Below are 14,196 nucleotides of genomic sequence, written 5' to 3'. Positions count from 1 at the left end.
ATCAGACGTTCGATCGCTTCAATCATCTTCTTAGTAAGATGATCAAACACGATATAGAAAGGAAGCTGATTGAACAAAAGGTTATCTTTTTGAATGGTCTTAGATCTGAGTGGAGAGCAGTTGTGTCCACTGTTAAAGCTCATGAGCAATTCAAATCTTATTCTTTGGCAAAGCTAGTAGGGATTCTGAAATCCCAAGAAAAGATAGTCTTACAAGAGAAAAGTGTGGTTTCAAGCTTAGGATCCTTGGCTCTTCTGTTCGAAAGCAAAAGTGTAGTAGAGGATGAAGATCTCAACTTAGAAGATTATGATCTTACATCTGAAGATTATGCAATGATGGTGTCAAATCCAAAGATGTTCATTAAGAAAAGATTCCCTACAAATAAGAATCAGAATTGGCAGGGAAGCTATACTTCTGAAAAGGTGAGGGAGGAACCGAAGGCAGAAGAACCAAAGAAAGAGCCGAAAGCTGAAGGAGATTCTGGTGTGAACTGCTACTACTGTGGGGGAAAGAACCATTATGCCAAAGACTGTGTCTTGAAGAAAATGGCAGAGAAGGACGAGGAAAATGATGAAGAGGCTGTGCTGATGAAAAAGCTGGAAGATATCAAGAGAAAGAAAGCTACTGCTAACCCTTCAATGAATGCTTTAATTGTGCAGGGTTCGGCAGCGGATGATGAGTTCGGTGGTGTGCAGGTCTGGTCAACCGACTTAGAGGATGATGAAGTCAGGAAGCCATCTCATGGAAAGGCGTATGTTGCTAGAGGTGAAGAAAGCAGTGGGAAGTGCTTGATGGTGACGGATGTATCTCAAATGAGGGGATACAATACAGACGGTGGGAATGAAGAAACGAAGGAGCGAGAGGACTTATGCTTCACAGCAAAACCTCTCAGCGTGCAATTCAATGATCTTGATGAATTAATCAAGAAGGTACAATCCGTTTTTATTTCATATAAAGTCCCACAAAACTCATATGAAAAAGAATTGAAAAGTTTAAACTCAATAATATCAAATCTAGATAGTAGTTTAACTCAAACACGGGTCACCAATTCTAACCTAACTGACCAAATAAGCAGGGTATCATCAAAGAGTGAGGAACGGAGGATGTGGATAGAGCTGAAGGAGTCAGAGCTGATTATAATCCATAGACGAAAACATTTATTTACAAAGAGACAATTTGAAACTTTTGAAACAAAGAAATGTGTTTTGTTTAATTGCTAAGCGTCTTTATTCTAACATCACTCAACTTCATTTGAACTGTAAAATAGGACAGAAAATTCATCGCATGATTTTACCCTTCCTTGAATTCAAGGAGGATGAAATCGACGCTGAAGCATATAATTGCGAAAGTGTAGTTTCGTCTGATGATGTGAATCCAACCTATATGTATGGTCTAGACAAAATTGAATCTTTCATAAAATCCAAGGACCATAAGGACATGCTGAAAAACCTTTTGGATGAAAATGATAAACTGAAACTAAGGACCGAAACCATACAAAAATTTGACTCATTGAATGCCAACTTGAGCTCAGAAAATAAAATAGATGTTGAAAACGCGTCTGAGCTTAATGAGGATGATGATATGAGTGAAATTTCTGTAGAGGATGAAGTTGACTGCTCTGAGTTTATCAAGAGCGAACCCGAAAACCACAAAAATCTTATTTCTGAAAATTCTGTGGAGTTTGCTCGTTTGTCCCAAAATAAGTCCCCGATTCTAGAAGAAAAAGCTGTTGTGTACCAAAAAGTGAGAACATCACCAAATCAGGTATATAAGGTCACAGGAGTAACCGAACATCAGACAGCCGAACTCACAGCCGTTGTAAATGAAGATAATGCAGATGGTTGTGATGAGTTCTTCTGGTCTGCTCCTATAGATAATGCAGACGAAACTGTTGGTCTGTCAGAACGGACTTCCTGGAAAACCAAAGGCAGATATGTGCCGGAGCCGCTAAACAAACCTGATAACTTCGACATCCCAAGTACTAGTGGTACAAAAGAAGTTCATGTAGAAGAAGTCACTCCTTTGAGCGAAACATAATCAGTTCAAAGTGAACCGGCTTGCAAAAAGCAAAAGCAAAAGGCCAACATCCACCGATAGCCGAAGCAAGTAAAGGATCAGAAGCAACAAAGGAATATGAGATACAAGAAGAATCTCTCAGAACGAAAACAGTTTTGGCGATCTCAAAATGCCCATTTCTCTTATCATGATAAAAATTCCAAGTCAGAGAAAAGTACTATGAGGACGCAAGAAAGTAGTTACAACCGAAAGGACAGGTTCGGTTCTGAAAGGAATAACAACCGAAGGGAAAGGTTCGGTTCAGAGAATACTAACAACCGAAAGCATAGGTTCGGTTCCGAGAGAAAAAGCAATCAAGGTTCAAGGTTCGGTCCCACTAATGACCAAAAACAAAAGGGGCACCTAGAACCTCAAGTCAAGAAAACTTCTCAGTCTAACTTCTCTCGTTCTAATTCTTCTCAACCCCATTCTAAATCCAATTGATGAGATTAAAAACAACTTTTAATCTATAAATATCGATTAGATCTTGAACAAGTATGTGAATATGAAACTGCAAGAACACAATATTAATAACAAGGCAGAACGCAACAATAAGAACAAACAGCTTGAATCAAACGTGTCGAATGATTAAATAAAATCCTTAGAAGAGCTCGATTAAGAACATCAACTGTAAAGGATTGGAAGATTACAAGAGAGCAATATCGTAAAACTCTGGAATGCTAAAACTGAAATCTTGAATCTTAACCTAATATGCATGCAAGCGATAACTTATATACAATGCATAAAAGGCTCTCGGTTGGACAGGCCCAAACCGGAGAATACAAGGCTAATCTACGAGCCCAAAAGACGCAACACAAAACAGAACTTCAGCCTAACAATCTCCCCCTTTGCGTCAATTTGGAGCGAGACCTTCACTTCTTACTTGGGCCGGCGGCTGAAGCTGGTACCTTCTTCTTCACGGTACTAAACAGACACTTGGTTATGGAAAGGATGGTCTGTCTAAACCGGATGTACCAATTTATCATATCTTCAAAGTATTTGATGTCATCAGCCGAATTGTCCTTACACCGCTTGACGATTGATAGGACGTGTTCCAAGCAGGTAGTGGTGTAGAGGTGCTTGTCAGCTAATGCGAACAGACATTTCTGTCCTTCGGCTCTGGTGAACATCACAGAGTTTCGCCTTGAATCTATCTTGCCCATTTTCATCATGTTTAGATCACTGGCCGATCCCACAGGCTTGACTTTCGGTTTCTTCTTAAACACTGTGGCATAGGGCCACCTCCATGATATAGCATGCCAGCATCCTTTTGACATGGTCTAAGATGGGACCATATTCGGCTTCGTTTGTCAGCAAGATGTTGTACAAGACTATCCAATCATGAGGGTTCAGATTGGGCAGATCCGCCAGAGAGATCATGTGAGCAGTTCTTGCAGATCCTCTGATAAGCTTGAACTTGACGTTTGTGAATCTCCCCACGGCAAACGGCTTCATCACCCGAACACTGACAATCTTCTGGGCGCTCCATGTAAGGTATTGAGGGCGAGCGGCCTCCAGATAAAAGTCAATGAGCTCCCTGTCAAGCTCATCGTTCGGATGCGGGACTTCGAAAATGTTGGAGAAGGCGTGGAAGATGAACGCCTTTCGAGTCAGTGGCATATCAAATTGTGAATCGACCGAGTTGATGCAGTCGAACGATACCACCGGCCCGAGCCATAGTATGCTTGGAGTCTCTATGGCCTCTTTTATCAGACGATCCCTAGTCCAGGCAGGGAAGAGCAGCTTTCGGCTCTCAAGGAGATCGTTGGCTTCTTTTTGTTTACGTTCGGCTTCTTCAGCTTCACGTGCCACACGACTGACATCGTCGTCAGTATTGCGACTGTTCTTTCTCTTTAACATGTCCGCAATAGTCTCCTTGTCTTCATCTTCATCTTCATCTTCATCTCCTCCCTCTGCAATGTTTTTGCCCTTGTCCTTCACACCCGAACCCGAGGCATGACCAGTTGGGGGTGGTTCGGTTGTGTGAGTTGCTTTTGAGGAAGGAGGTGGTTTCGATCCTTTCTTCTCATCTCCCCCTTGTTTCGGAATGGACACGAAACTGGGTAGACCTTCAATTTTACTCAAGAGGTCCATGGCCGGAGAGAGTTTCTCAGCGAGGGTACGCCTCACCGAGTGATTGAGGATGGGGTCGTGTGCTTCCAGGATATTAGATAGAACGGCGTGGACATCCGAAACACACGTCTTGATGATTTCCCTCTCGGATCGAAGAGCCTCCAATTGTTGTTCGGAGTTGGAAAGTTGGGTGCTCTTGACCTTGAGGGCAGTAGTCTTACTCGCCAGGACGTCCATCAGTGAATTTTCAGCCGCAAGATCCTCTTGTAGCTTTGCCAAGCGGGCATCGATGGAGGCACAGAGTGCCGAGTTGTCGTCGCTAAGGTTTTGTCTGAGGGTAGCGAACGAGGATAACTCCGTCTTTACAAACTGGGCCAATTGATTAAGAAGTGGTTCCAGAGTTGTTTTGGTGGCTTCGGCGCTTTCCTGCATAGACTGCAGCAGGATTGTAGCGTCATGGAATAGTTTATCGACTTTTTCGGTCGATGCCTCACAAGCTCGGGTGGAGGCGTCTATCGCAGCAGTAGCTGAGGCCACTGAGTCATGTTGAGCCCTAGAGAAGGCATCAACTATCCTTTGAAGGGCAGCTTCAGATAAGGATGACTGCTGATTGGAAGAGGAGGCGAGAAGTTGATCAACCTTCTCGTTCAGCTCGCGGAGATGCTTCTTTGTCACAGGAGCATCATCCTCCTCATCACTTTGAACTTGAAACGGACTATAGTAGACCGAATCAAAGTTCAGGTGCTCACCACCAAGGTATTGATCATCGCCATCGGAGACGTCTTCTGGAGATTGAGGTGGTGGTGAAGCTGGGGGTGTTATGGGTTTGGTTGGTTCAGGTTGAGTGGGTGGGGGGTTAGTTTCGGGTGGTGGTTGTGTATGGGTTTCGGTTTGTGGAGGTTCGGTTACAGGTGGGGTTTCAGTAACAGGTGGTGTTTCGGTTGATGTGGTGAATATGGGTGGTGGTATAGGGAATGAGGTTGGTGGTATAGTAGGGTTTATGGTGGGAATGGAAATAGGAATTGTGGGTGAAGGGGAAGGAACTGGGGATTGGTGAAGTTCCATCTCCGGGGTTGGGGACCGAGGGGGTGTGTTGCCTCTTTGTGGAGATTCGTCTCCTTGTGATCCCTCAGAGTCCGAACTCCCACCTTCGGATTCACTGGAGGTTGAGGGAAGGACGAGCTTTCGTTTCGGTTGGGTCTTCCTCCTTTTCGGTTGTGGGGAGGAAGCAGCCTTTGGTTGTTTGCGTTTCTTGGGAGTAGGTTTTGGGGCTTTGGATGGTTTCTTCCCCTTGTCTGCCTTCTTACCCCTGGCCACCGGTTTGTCGGCATCATGAATTGATCGCAGCATGTCCGGTGTCAGTTCCCTCGGACCAGATGGCCCTAACTCCTTGATCGCCTTGATCATACTGCTGTCTGATGGCACACTTCCATACATCGACTCCGGGATAGAGCCAATGAAGGAGAATTTCGATGCATCGGATACGATGATCTTCTTGGTATGGAACGTACCAACAGAAGACATCGGTGCACCGTCAGCAGTTGGGACCTCAAACCTGTCCATGGCCCATCTTGTGATCAAGATCCAGAACCGGGCCAGCGACACTTCAGAGTGTCGAGAAGTGGAAGAAAGGCTCTGAATCAGTTGTTGCCAAAGGACAGACCCATAATCGAGGTTGATCCCGTTGTACACCCCATACATGATTGACAGGAAAAGACGACTGGCCCCGTCCGATCCTGAACTCCTCTCAGACAGTCCCTTGAAGAGAACTGTAAATAACCCATTCCACAGGGGCGGTAGGCATGACTTCTTGAACCTGGCGACGGAGGTAAGAACTTCCGTGTAGCCCATGTTGTAGAACATGCTGTATAACATACCAACCGGAATCGTCTCCGGGTTAATACGCGATGGGTCTGCAGCAAACCCAAGCATGGTGCAGAAGCGGGGACGAGAAATCGACGTTTTGTGTTCCGCCACTTCGAAAAATATCCTTTCGACGCCCTTGTCGTAGTAGGCCGTCGCATAGACCTGAGATAGAGCCACCATTGGCACCGTTTCAATTCAGGACAATGCCGGAGCAAGTTGTGAGTACTTGAGGCATTCGATGACCGGCGACATGTAGGGATCATAGGCTAGTGGGTTCAGATCAATGACAAGGCATTGTTGAGGTCTGATGGGAAGAATTTGAGAAGTGGCATGAACGGATGAAGATTCAGCCATTTTTGCAGGTGAGGAAAAGAAGATGACCGGGAGAGAGTTTTGGGAGTAATTTTGCTTTAGGAATTATGGGGGCAGTAAAGAGGTAAAAGGTGGTTTTGATGGCTTTTTATAGGAGGTGATAGGAGAGAGAAAGATCGTTTCAAATCTCTTATTGAAATACGGAAGGGTTTTTGAGTGACTGATTGGTGACAGTTGGGACGTGCGATGATCACGTAGGAGAGAGAGTGTCAGATTCCTAGGATCACGCCGCCCAATAAGCGCCGGTTCAGAGAGGAACCGTTTCCATTTCCACACGCGCCATTAATGCCAGATGGATGACTCTTCAATACTGCACACGCGTCCAATAGTGTCAGAAAAAAAAAAGCGCGGCCGCTTCAAATTCACGCGCCCTCCTTTTGTACCGTCGTTTGAATTTCTATCCTTTGAACTTCCGCCGCGTCAGCAACTTTTTGTCTTTTCCCCTTTTTTAATCTGCTGTAGTCAATTTAGGACCCACGTGGCTTATTTTTAGCCACAACTTCATTAGTAATCTCTCATTAAAAAACCAGCCTGTAATATAATTAGTAACGGAATTTTGAAAATCTTGGATTTTCGTGCAAAGAGTGTAAAAGATAAAGAAATAAAGCAACTCTTGTTAGGATAATCTGTGATGTCAATTATGACACGAAACTGATGATCCCGGGCACGAATCTCTTCCTTCAAGATCAAGAGAGACCTCAAAGTGTTAGTGTGGAATCCTGTTGAATTACGATCAAACATTTATTAAGAAATGTTGAAAGGCTTCTTTTAATAAGGCTTATTAAGGGTGGTTTTGCTTTGAATCAACAATTCAATTCTTGATATAAGAACGAATGTGAACAAAGTACTTGTGAGACCGGTGTAGTCTGTTGAACAAGTAGGTTTGAATGAATTTTGTAGTGGCTTGGATTAATATGAAATCTCAGATAAAAATTTAAAACTGGATCCCTTGGGAAGAAATGTTATGGTGTGTAACAATTTCATTGGAATCACTCAAAAAAGAAAAGAAATTTAGATTTCATGAAGGTACTTTCGTTAATTCATTGGTGAAAACTTGATCAAGTTAATTGGTCATCGTCAATTCGTTGGTGTTGAGTTTTGGGTTTCACTCAGCTCGTAGTGGCACGAAGCTAAGATCATAAACACAGATGTTGTGTAACCATAAACCTCAGTGGTAGTTGCTGAGAGTCTCAAGGGTTACAGTGATGATGCGAATGTTATGGAGAAGTATGAAGGGGATGGTAAAAGAAGACATAGTACCTCTGCTGCGAACATAAGGACCAAGCAGGAGACTCTGAACTCATATGAGAAGAGAGTGAGGTAGCTCACGATTAGAATAAATGAGTTAGCCTTATTGGGAAGACAAGATTTGTGTTTACCAGGTCATGAAGGCTATTATTCAAAATCTTATGAGGCTTGGGACACATACAGCAGCATGCTTCTAGGGATACTTAAGTAAGTCATCGAATATATTCCCATAAAGAAAGGAGCACACGAAAAAGAAATTTTTTTTTTGGAGTTTTGATATATAAAAAGAATTAAAATGAGACTTAAAAAAAATATAAAAGATTGAAAAGAAAAAAAACAATAAAAAACTTTGGAAAAATTGAAAAACCGAACCCGAACGTTCGGTTGGTTTCGGTTCTGGAGAATTTTGAAAAACCGAACCCGAACCTTCTGGAGGTTTCGGTTTTGGAAAAAAAATTTAAGAAACCAAGGAGTTTAGAAAGGTAATTTGGAAAAACTTTTTACATAAAGAAAAACAAATTTTGCACACGAAATATACAGCACTGAAAAACTACCTTTGAAGTAATGAGCGAGTGAGATGGTTGAACCGAACCCGAACGTTCGGTTGGATTCGCTTCTTACGTTTGAGATCGAGAGGTAGTGTGAGGAACTGACTCTGATTCCATCATACCTAGCCCTTGCAAAATTTTATTGAATGAGGCTTCTGGAAGGGCTTTGGTGAAGACGTCAGCCAGTTGATCAGTGGTTCTTACGAAGTGAACTTCGACATTTCCATCTTCCACATGATCTTTGATGAAGTGATACCTCAGTGCTATGTGTTTGGTTTTAGAGTGTTGCATCGGGTTATGACAGATCCTAATTGCACTTTCAGAGTCACAATATAGAGGGATCTTCTTCATATTGAGTCCATAGTCTCGAAGTTGACTCTGGATCCAAATCACTTGTGATGTGCAGGATGCAGCGGCAATGTATTCCGCTTCAGCAGTAGACAGCGACACACATGTTTGTTTCTTGGATTGCCAGCTGACCAACTTCCCATCAAGAAATTGACAGCCACCAGTTGTGCTTTTGCGGTCGAGTCCACATCCTCCAAGGTCTGCATCAGAATAGGCTTGAACGAAGAAGCCAGAGTTGGATGGATACCATAGACCCAAGGAGGCGGTTCGCTTGAGATAGCGTAGGATGTTCTTCACTGCCAGCATGTGAGGTTCGCGTGGGTTAGCCTGAAATCGAGCACAATAACACACAGAAAACATGATATCAGGCCTGCTAGCAGTTAGATACATCAGTGAGCCTATCATTTGACGATAGAGCGTGATGTCGACAGCCGGTTTATCCAGTGAAGGGGTAAGTTTGGTGCCGAATGTCATAGGGACTTTGACTTTTGAGTCTCCCATCATGCCGAACTTTGCTAGGAGAGTCTTTGTGTAAGCTTCCTGATTGATAAAGATGCCTTCGGGTCCCTGTCTTATATTTAAACCAAGGAAAAAATTAATAGGACCCATTGAGCTCATTTCAAACTTAGTCTCCATCAACTTTCTGAATTCAGCTGTTAAGCTGGGATTCGTAGAGCCAAAGATGATGTCATCGACATAAATTTGAACTATCATAAGGTGGTTACCTTCCTTTTTGCGAAAGAAGGTTGGGTCAACCGAACCTTGTTTGAATTTGGACATCTTTAAAAATTTTGTAAGCGTTTCATACCAGGCTCTCGGAGCTTGTTTGAGGCCGTACACAGCTTTATCCAGAATGTAGCAATGATTTGGATACTTTTCATTCACGAACCCAGGAGGTTGCTCCACATACACCGTTTCTTCAAGTTCTCCATTGAGAAATGCGCACTTGACGTCCATTTGGAAGACCTCAAAGTTTTTGTGAGCAGCATAGGCCAGAAATATTCTAACCGATTCTAGCCTAGCTACTGGAGCGAACGTCTCTTCGTAATCTATCCCTTCCTCCTGACAATATCCTTTGACAACCAGACGAGCCTTGTTCCTTATGACATTACCTTCCTTGTCCATTTTGTTTCTAAAAACCCATTTAAGACCAACAACTGAAGCATCCGGAGGAGTTGGAATGAGGCGCCAGACTTTGTTCCTCTCAAACTCGTTTAGTTCGTCTTGCATTGCTTGAACCCAATCAGAGTGATCGAGGGCAGTGTTCACTGTCTTCGGTTCAACTTTTGATACAAATGAGTTAAACATACAAAACTCAACTTTTGAGAATAAGGATGTCTGTTTTGCCTTCAGTTGAGATCGGGTCAGAACCTTTTCAGATACATCACCAACTACTTGAGAGATAGGATGATCTCTGGTCCATTTTGTAAGAGGAGGGTAATTCGGATCAAAGGATGGATCTAGTTCAGCGTTGATCATCTCTTCAGGCTCGGATTGGCTATCAAAATCAAGTGTCATATCATCATGCTCCCCCTCAATTGATGAGTCTTGACAAACATGAGGTTCAGGGGATTCTTGTGGTGCTGGATTTTCAGGCATTGAAGCACCTTCGTTTGGAGGTGCATCTTCGGTTGGAGAGTTACCTTCGGTTGATGAAGGACCTCCGGTTGAAGTAGTAGAGCGTGGCTCCCCCTGGACTTGTGAGCTAGGCTCCCCCTCGACAAGAGAATTTGGCTCCCCCTCGACTGAAGCATTGTTGGTTGGAGATTCATCAGTAGGCAATTCTCCTTCATGCATTCTTCTTGCAGCATCTTCGACAATCTGCTTTATATGATCTATTTTGTTGTCGGCTGCCCCTGCTTCTGAGAGAGAAGCTTTTTCCGGTTCATCAAAGAGATCCAGAAAATTCTCGTACATATTGGCGATTGAGACTGTGACTTGACCAGTTTGAGGGAAGATTTCCCTGGCAGTGTCATCTATGGCCTGTAGCTTCTTGACATAGCTATCGTCGAAGGTCACATAGTATGTCTCTTCAATCCTTCTTGATCGTTTGTTTAGGACCCTGTACGCCTTTGAAGTGAGTGAGTAACCCAGAAAGATTCCCTTGTCGGCTTTGACATAAAACTTGTTGCGGTGTTCTTTAGAGTTAAAGATGAAACACCTTGAGCCAAAAACGTGGAAAAATTTCACATTGGGCTTCCTGTTGTTTAATATCTCATATGGTGTGAGCGTGAATCGCTTGTTGAGATAGGACCTGTTTTGTGTATAACAAGCAGCAGAAATAGCGTCAGCCCAAAAATAAAGAGGTAAGGAAGCGAAACTTAACATAGTTCGGGCAGCTTCACACAGAGATCGGTTTCGTCTTTCGACTATTCCATTCTGCTGTGGTGTGTAGGGAGCTGAGAAATTATGGCTAATTCCCTTTTCTGCAAGAAACGCTTCAAACTCCCTGTTCTTGAATTCGAGACCGTTGTCGCTCCTGATGTTGCGAACGACCTTCTTGAGCTGGACTTCAATTTGCTTGATAAACACTTTCAGCTTTTGAGTCGCTTCAGATTTGAGCTTTAGAAAGAACACCCATGTAAATCTAGAGAAGTCATCAACGACAACAAGAATGTACTTGCTACCACCGATGCTTTCAATAGATGAAGGACCACATAAATCGATATGAAGCAATTCGAGTGGTTCAACAACTTTTGTGTTAATTATGGATGGGTGACTTTGACGACTCTGCTTTCCCATTTCACATGCAGCACATAAATGCTCTCTGTCAAACTTGAGCAATGGAAGACCCTTAACATGACCTCCAGTGACAAGTCGGTTGATATCTTTGAAATTGAGATGAGAGAGTCTTCTGTGCCACAACCAGCTTTCGTCGGATTGAGCTTTTGATAGCAGACATATTGCTGGGTTTCCTTTGATGGGTTTCATGTTCAGCGGAAACATTTCACCCTTTCGCTCTGACTTCAGAATCACTTTCTTTGTCGTTTTCTCTATGATTTCAGAACCTTCATCATCGAATGAAACTTTGAGACCTGTACCTCCAACAAGCTGAGATACACTGATGAGGTTGTGTTGAAGTCCTTCCACATAGGCCACCTTTCTTATGGTAAAATCACCATTCGTTATCATCCCATATCCCTTTATGGTGCCGAAAGAGTTATTTCCAAACTTAACGTTGCCACCATTTGCAAGAGATCTGTATTCCCTGAGTTCCTCCTTCCTTCCTGTCATGTGACGCGAGCAGCCACTGTCGATGTACCATTCTTCGTCAAACTGCTCGTCACTTATAACCTGCAAAAATTAAGCAGATTTAGGAACCCAAAGTTTCTTGGGTCCATGTGAGGTTTTCATGGGAACATGAATAGTTAGAGAGATATCAACAAGATATGTTCTTTTAATTAAAGTTGTTTCATCTTTCTTTTTAATGGTGAAGACTTTTATTTTGTTAGGATTGGGTTTGTTCGCTTTAGACTCAGGTTTGAATTCATCGACCTTCTGCTTTCCCTTCTGTTCAGCAGATGGACGTGGTTTTTGAGAACCCATGGAATTAGCGTTAGAGCAAGATGGAGATGAACAAGAAGAATTAGGAAGAGAGGATTTGGATTTGGATGGAGGTGTCTTCCTTGCTGATGACTCTAGGTGACCCTTTTGCTTTTGATCGTTGGTGGGTTTAACGTTTGAGTCTTGTTCTCGTCTGACTTCAGAGCCGAACCTCTGAGTTCGGTTGGAGTTGTTCTTGGAACCGAACCTTTGGTTTCGGTTGAAATCTTCTTGTGAACCGAACCTTTGGTTTCGGTTGAAATCCTCTTGTGAACCGAACCTTGACTTTCGGTTGGAATTTTCTTGCTTTCTTACGGGATTATTTTCATACTTCAGATTCTTGTCCTTGTGTGAATAGTATGCATTCTGGGAGTGCCAGAATTGTTTCCTTTCAGATCCTGTATCTTAGGTTCCTTTCTATCTTTTTATCCCTCATCTGTTTAGGTTGATGATGAACGTTCGCTTTCGCTTTTGATGTCGCCTTTGCTGATTCCTTTTGAACTTTAGGAGTTTTTCTTTGAACCGAGGGAGCAGAGGGAATATCTGAAGAAGATTCAGTTTGCTCTGAGGAAGTGGAAGGAGTATCTGATGAAGTTTCACTTCGAGCTGTTGGCGTTGAAGGAATGTCTTCTTTCGCTGAACGATCAACCTCTTGAGGAGTGTCTTTTGTACCACTTGTGCTTGGTTCACTGAAATTATCAGGCTTGTTCAAGGGTTCAGGTATGTATCTCCCTTTCTTCATCCAAGAGGTTCTTTCAGATAGGCCAACGGTTTCGTTTCCATTGTCAATAGGAGCTTCCCAGAAGAACTCATCACAGCCATCAGCATTGTCTTCGTTAACAATAGCCGTGAGTTCAGCTGTTTGATGTTCGGTTACTCCAGTCACTTTGTATACCTGATTCGGAGTGGTTCTGACTTTTTGATACACAACAGTCTTTTCTACTAATTTCGGGGACTTTTGTTGGGACAATCTAGCGAATTCCACAGAGTTTTCAGAAACAAGATTTTTGTGGTTTTCAGTTTCACTTTTAACAAATTCTGAGCAGTCAACCGTATCCTCTACAGAAATTTCACTCATGTTTTCATCCTCGTTAAGCTCAGATGTATTTTCAACATCGATTTTATTTTCTGAGCTTACTTTGGCATTTAGAGAGTCAAACTTTTGTATGGTTTCGGTTCTCAGTTTAAGCCTGTCATTTTCGTCCAAAAGATTTTTGAGCATGTCCTTATGGTCTTTGGATTTATTGAAGGACTCAATTTTGTCCAGTCCAATTTGATAAGTTGGGTTGACATCATCAGATGAAATCACACTCTCACAATTGTAAGCTTCGGCATCGATTTCATCCTCCTTAAATTCTAGGAATGGTAAAATCATACGGTGGATCTTTTTGCCTATCTCACAGTCCAAGTGCAGTTGAGTAATATTGGAATATAAACGTTTAGCTATTAAACAAAAAACATTTCGTTGTTTTAACAATTTCAAATTGTCTCTCTGTAAATAAATGTTTTCGTCTTTGACTTTAATTAATTCCGATTCTTTTAACTCAATCCACATACGCCGCTCCTCACTCTTCGACGCCACCCTGCTTAATTGATCAATCAGGTTAGAATTGGTGACTCGAGTTTGAGTTAAGCTACTATCTAAATGAGAAATTCTTGTGTTAACGTTTTTTAGTTCTTTCTCATATGAGGATGATGGTACTTTAGATGAAATAAAAACAGATTGTACCTTCTTTATCAGTTCATCAAGCTCATTGAACTGTTGGCTGAGTGGTTTGGCTGTGAAGCACATATCTTCCTGCACCTTCGGTCCATTGCTTCCTCCATCGATATTGTATCCCCTCATCTGAGATGCGCTTGACACCATGAAGCATTTTCCACCACTGCTTTCCTCCTTAGCCATATAAGCCTTTCCATGAGTAGGCTTCCTCACTTCTTCGTCTTCTGAGTCAGTAGACCAAACTTCGGTGCTTCCGAACTCATCGTCATTAACCGAACCCTGCACAATAAGAGCATTAATAGAAGGGTTAGCGGTAGACTTTTTCTTTCTCAACTCATCCAATCTCTTCTGCAGTACGGCTTCCTCATCCTTTCCGTCATCCTTTTCAGCCATCTTTTTAAGAACACAGTCCTTAGCATAGTG

This window comes from Lactuca sativa, chromosome 4 (genome assembly GCF_002870075.4).
Source record: "Lactuca sativa cultivar Salinas chromosome 4, Lsat_Salinas_v11, whole genome shotgun sequence".
Classification (NCBI taxonomy): domain Eukaryota; kingdom Viridiplantae; phylum Streptophyta; class Magnoliopsida; order Asterales; family Asteraceae; genus Lactuca; species Lactuca sativa.
Note: the sequence above shows the minus strand (reverse complement) of the source record.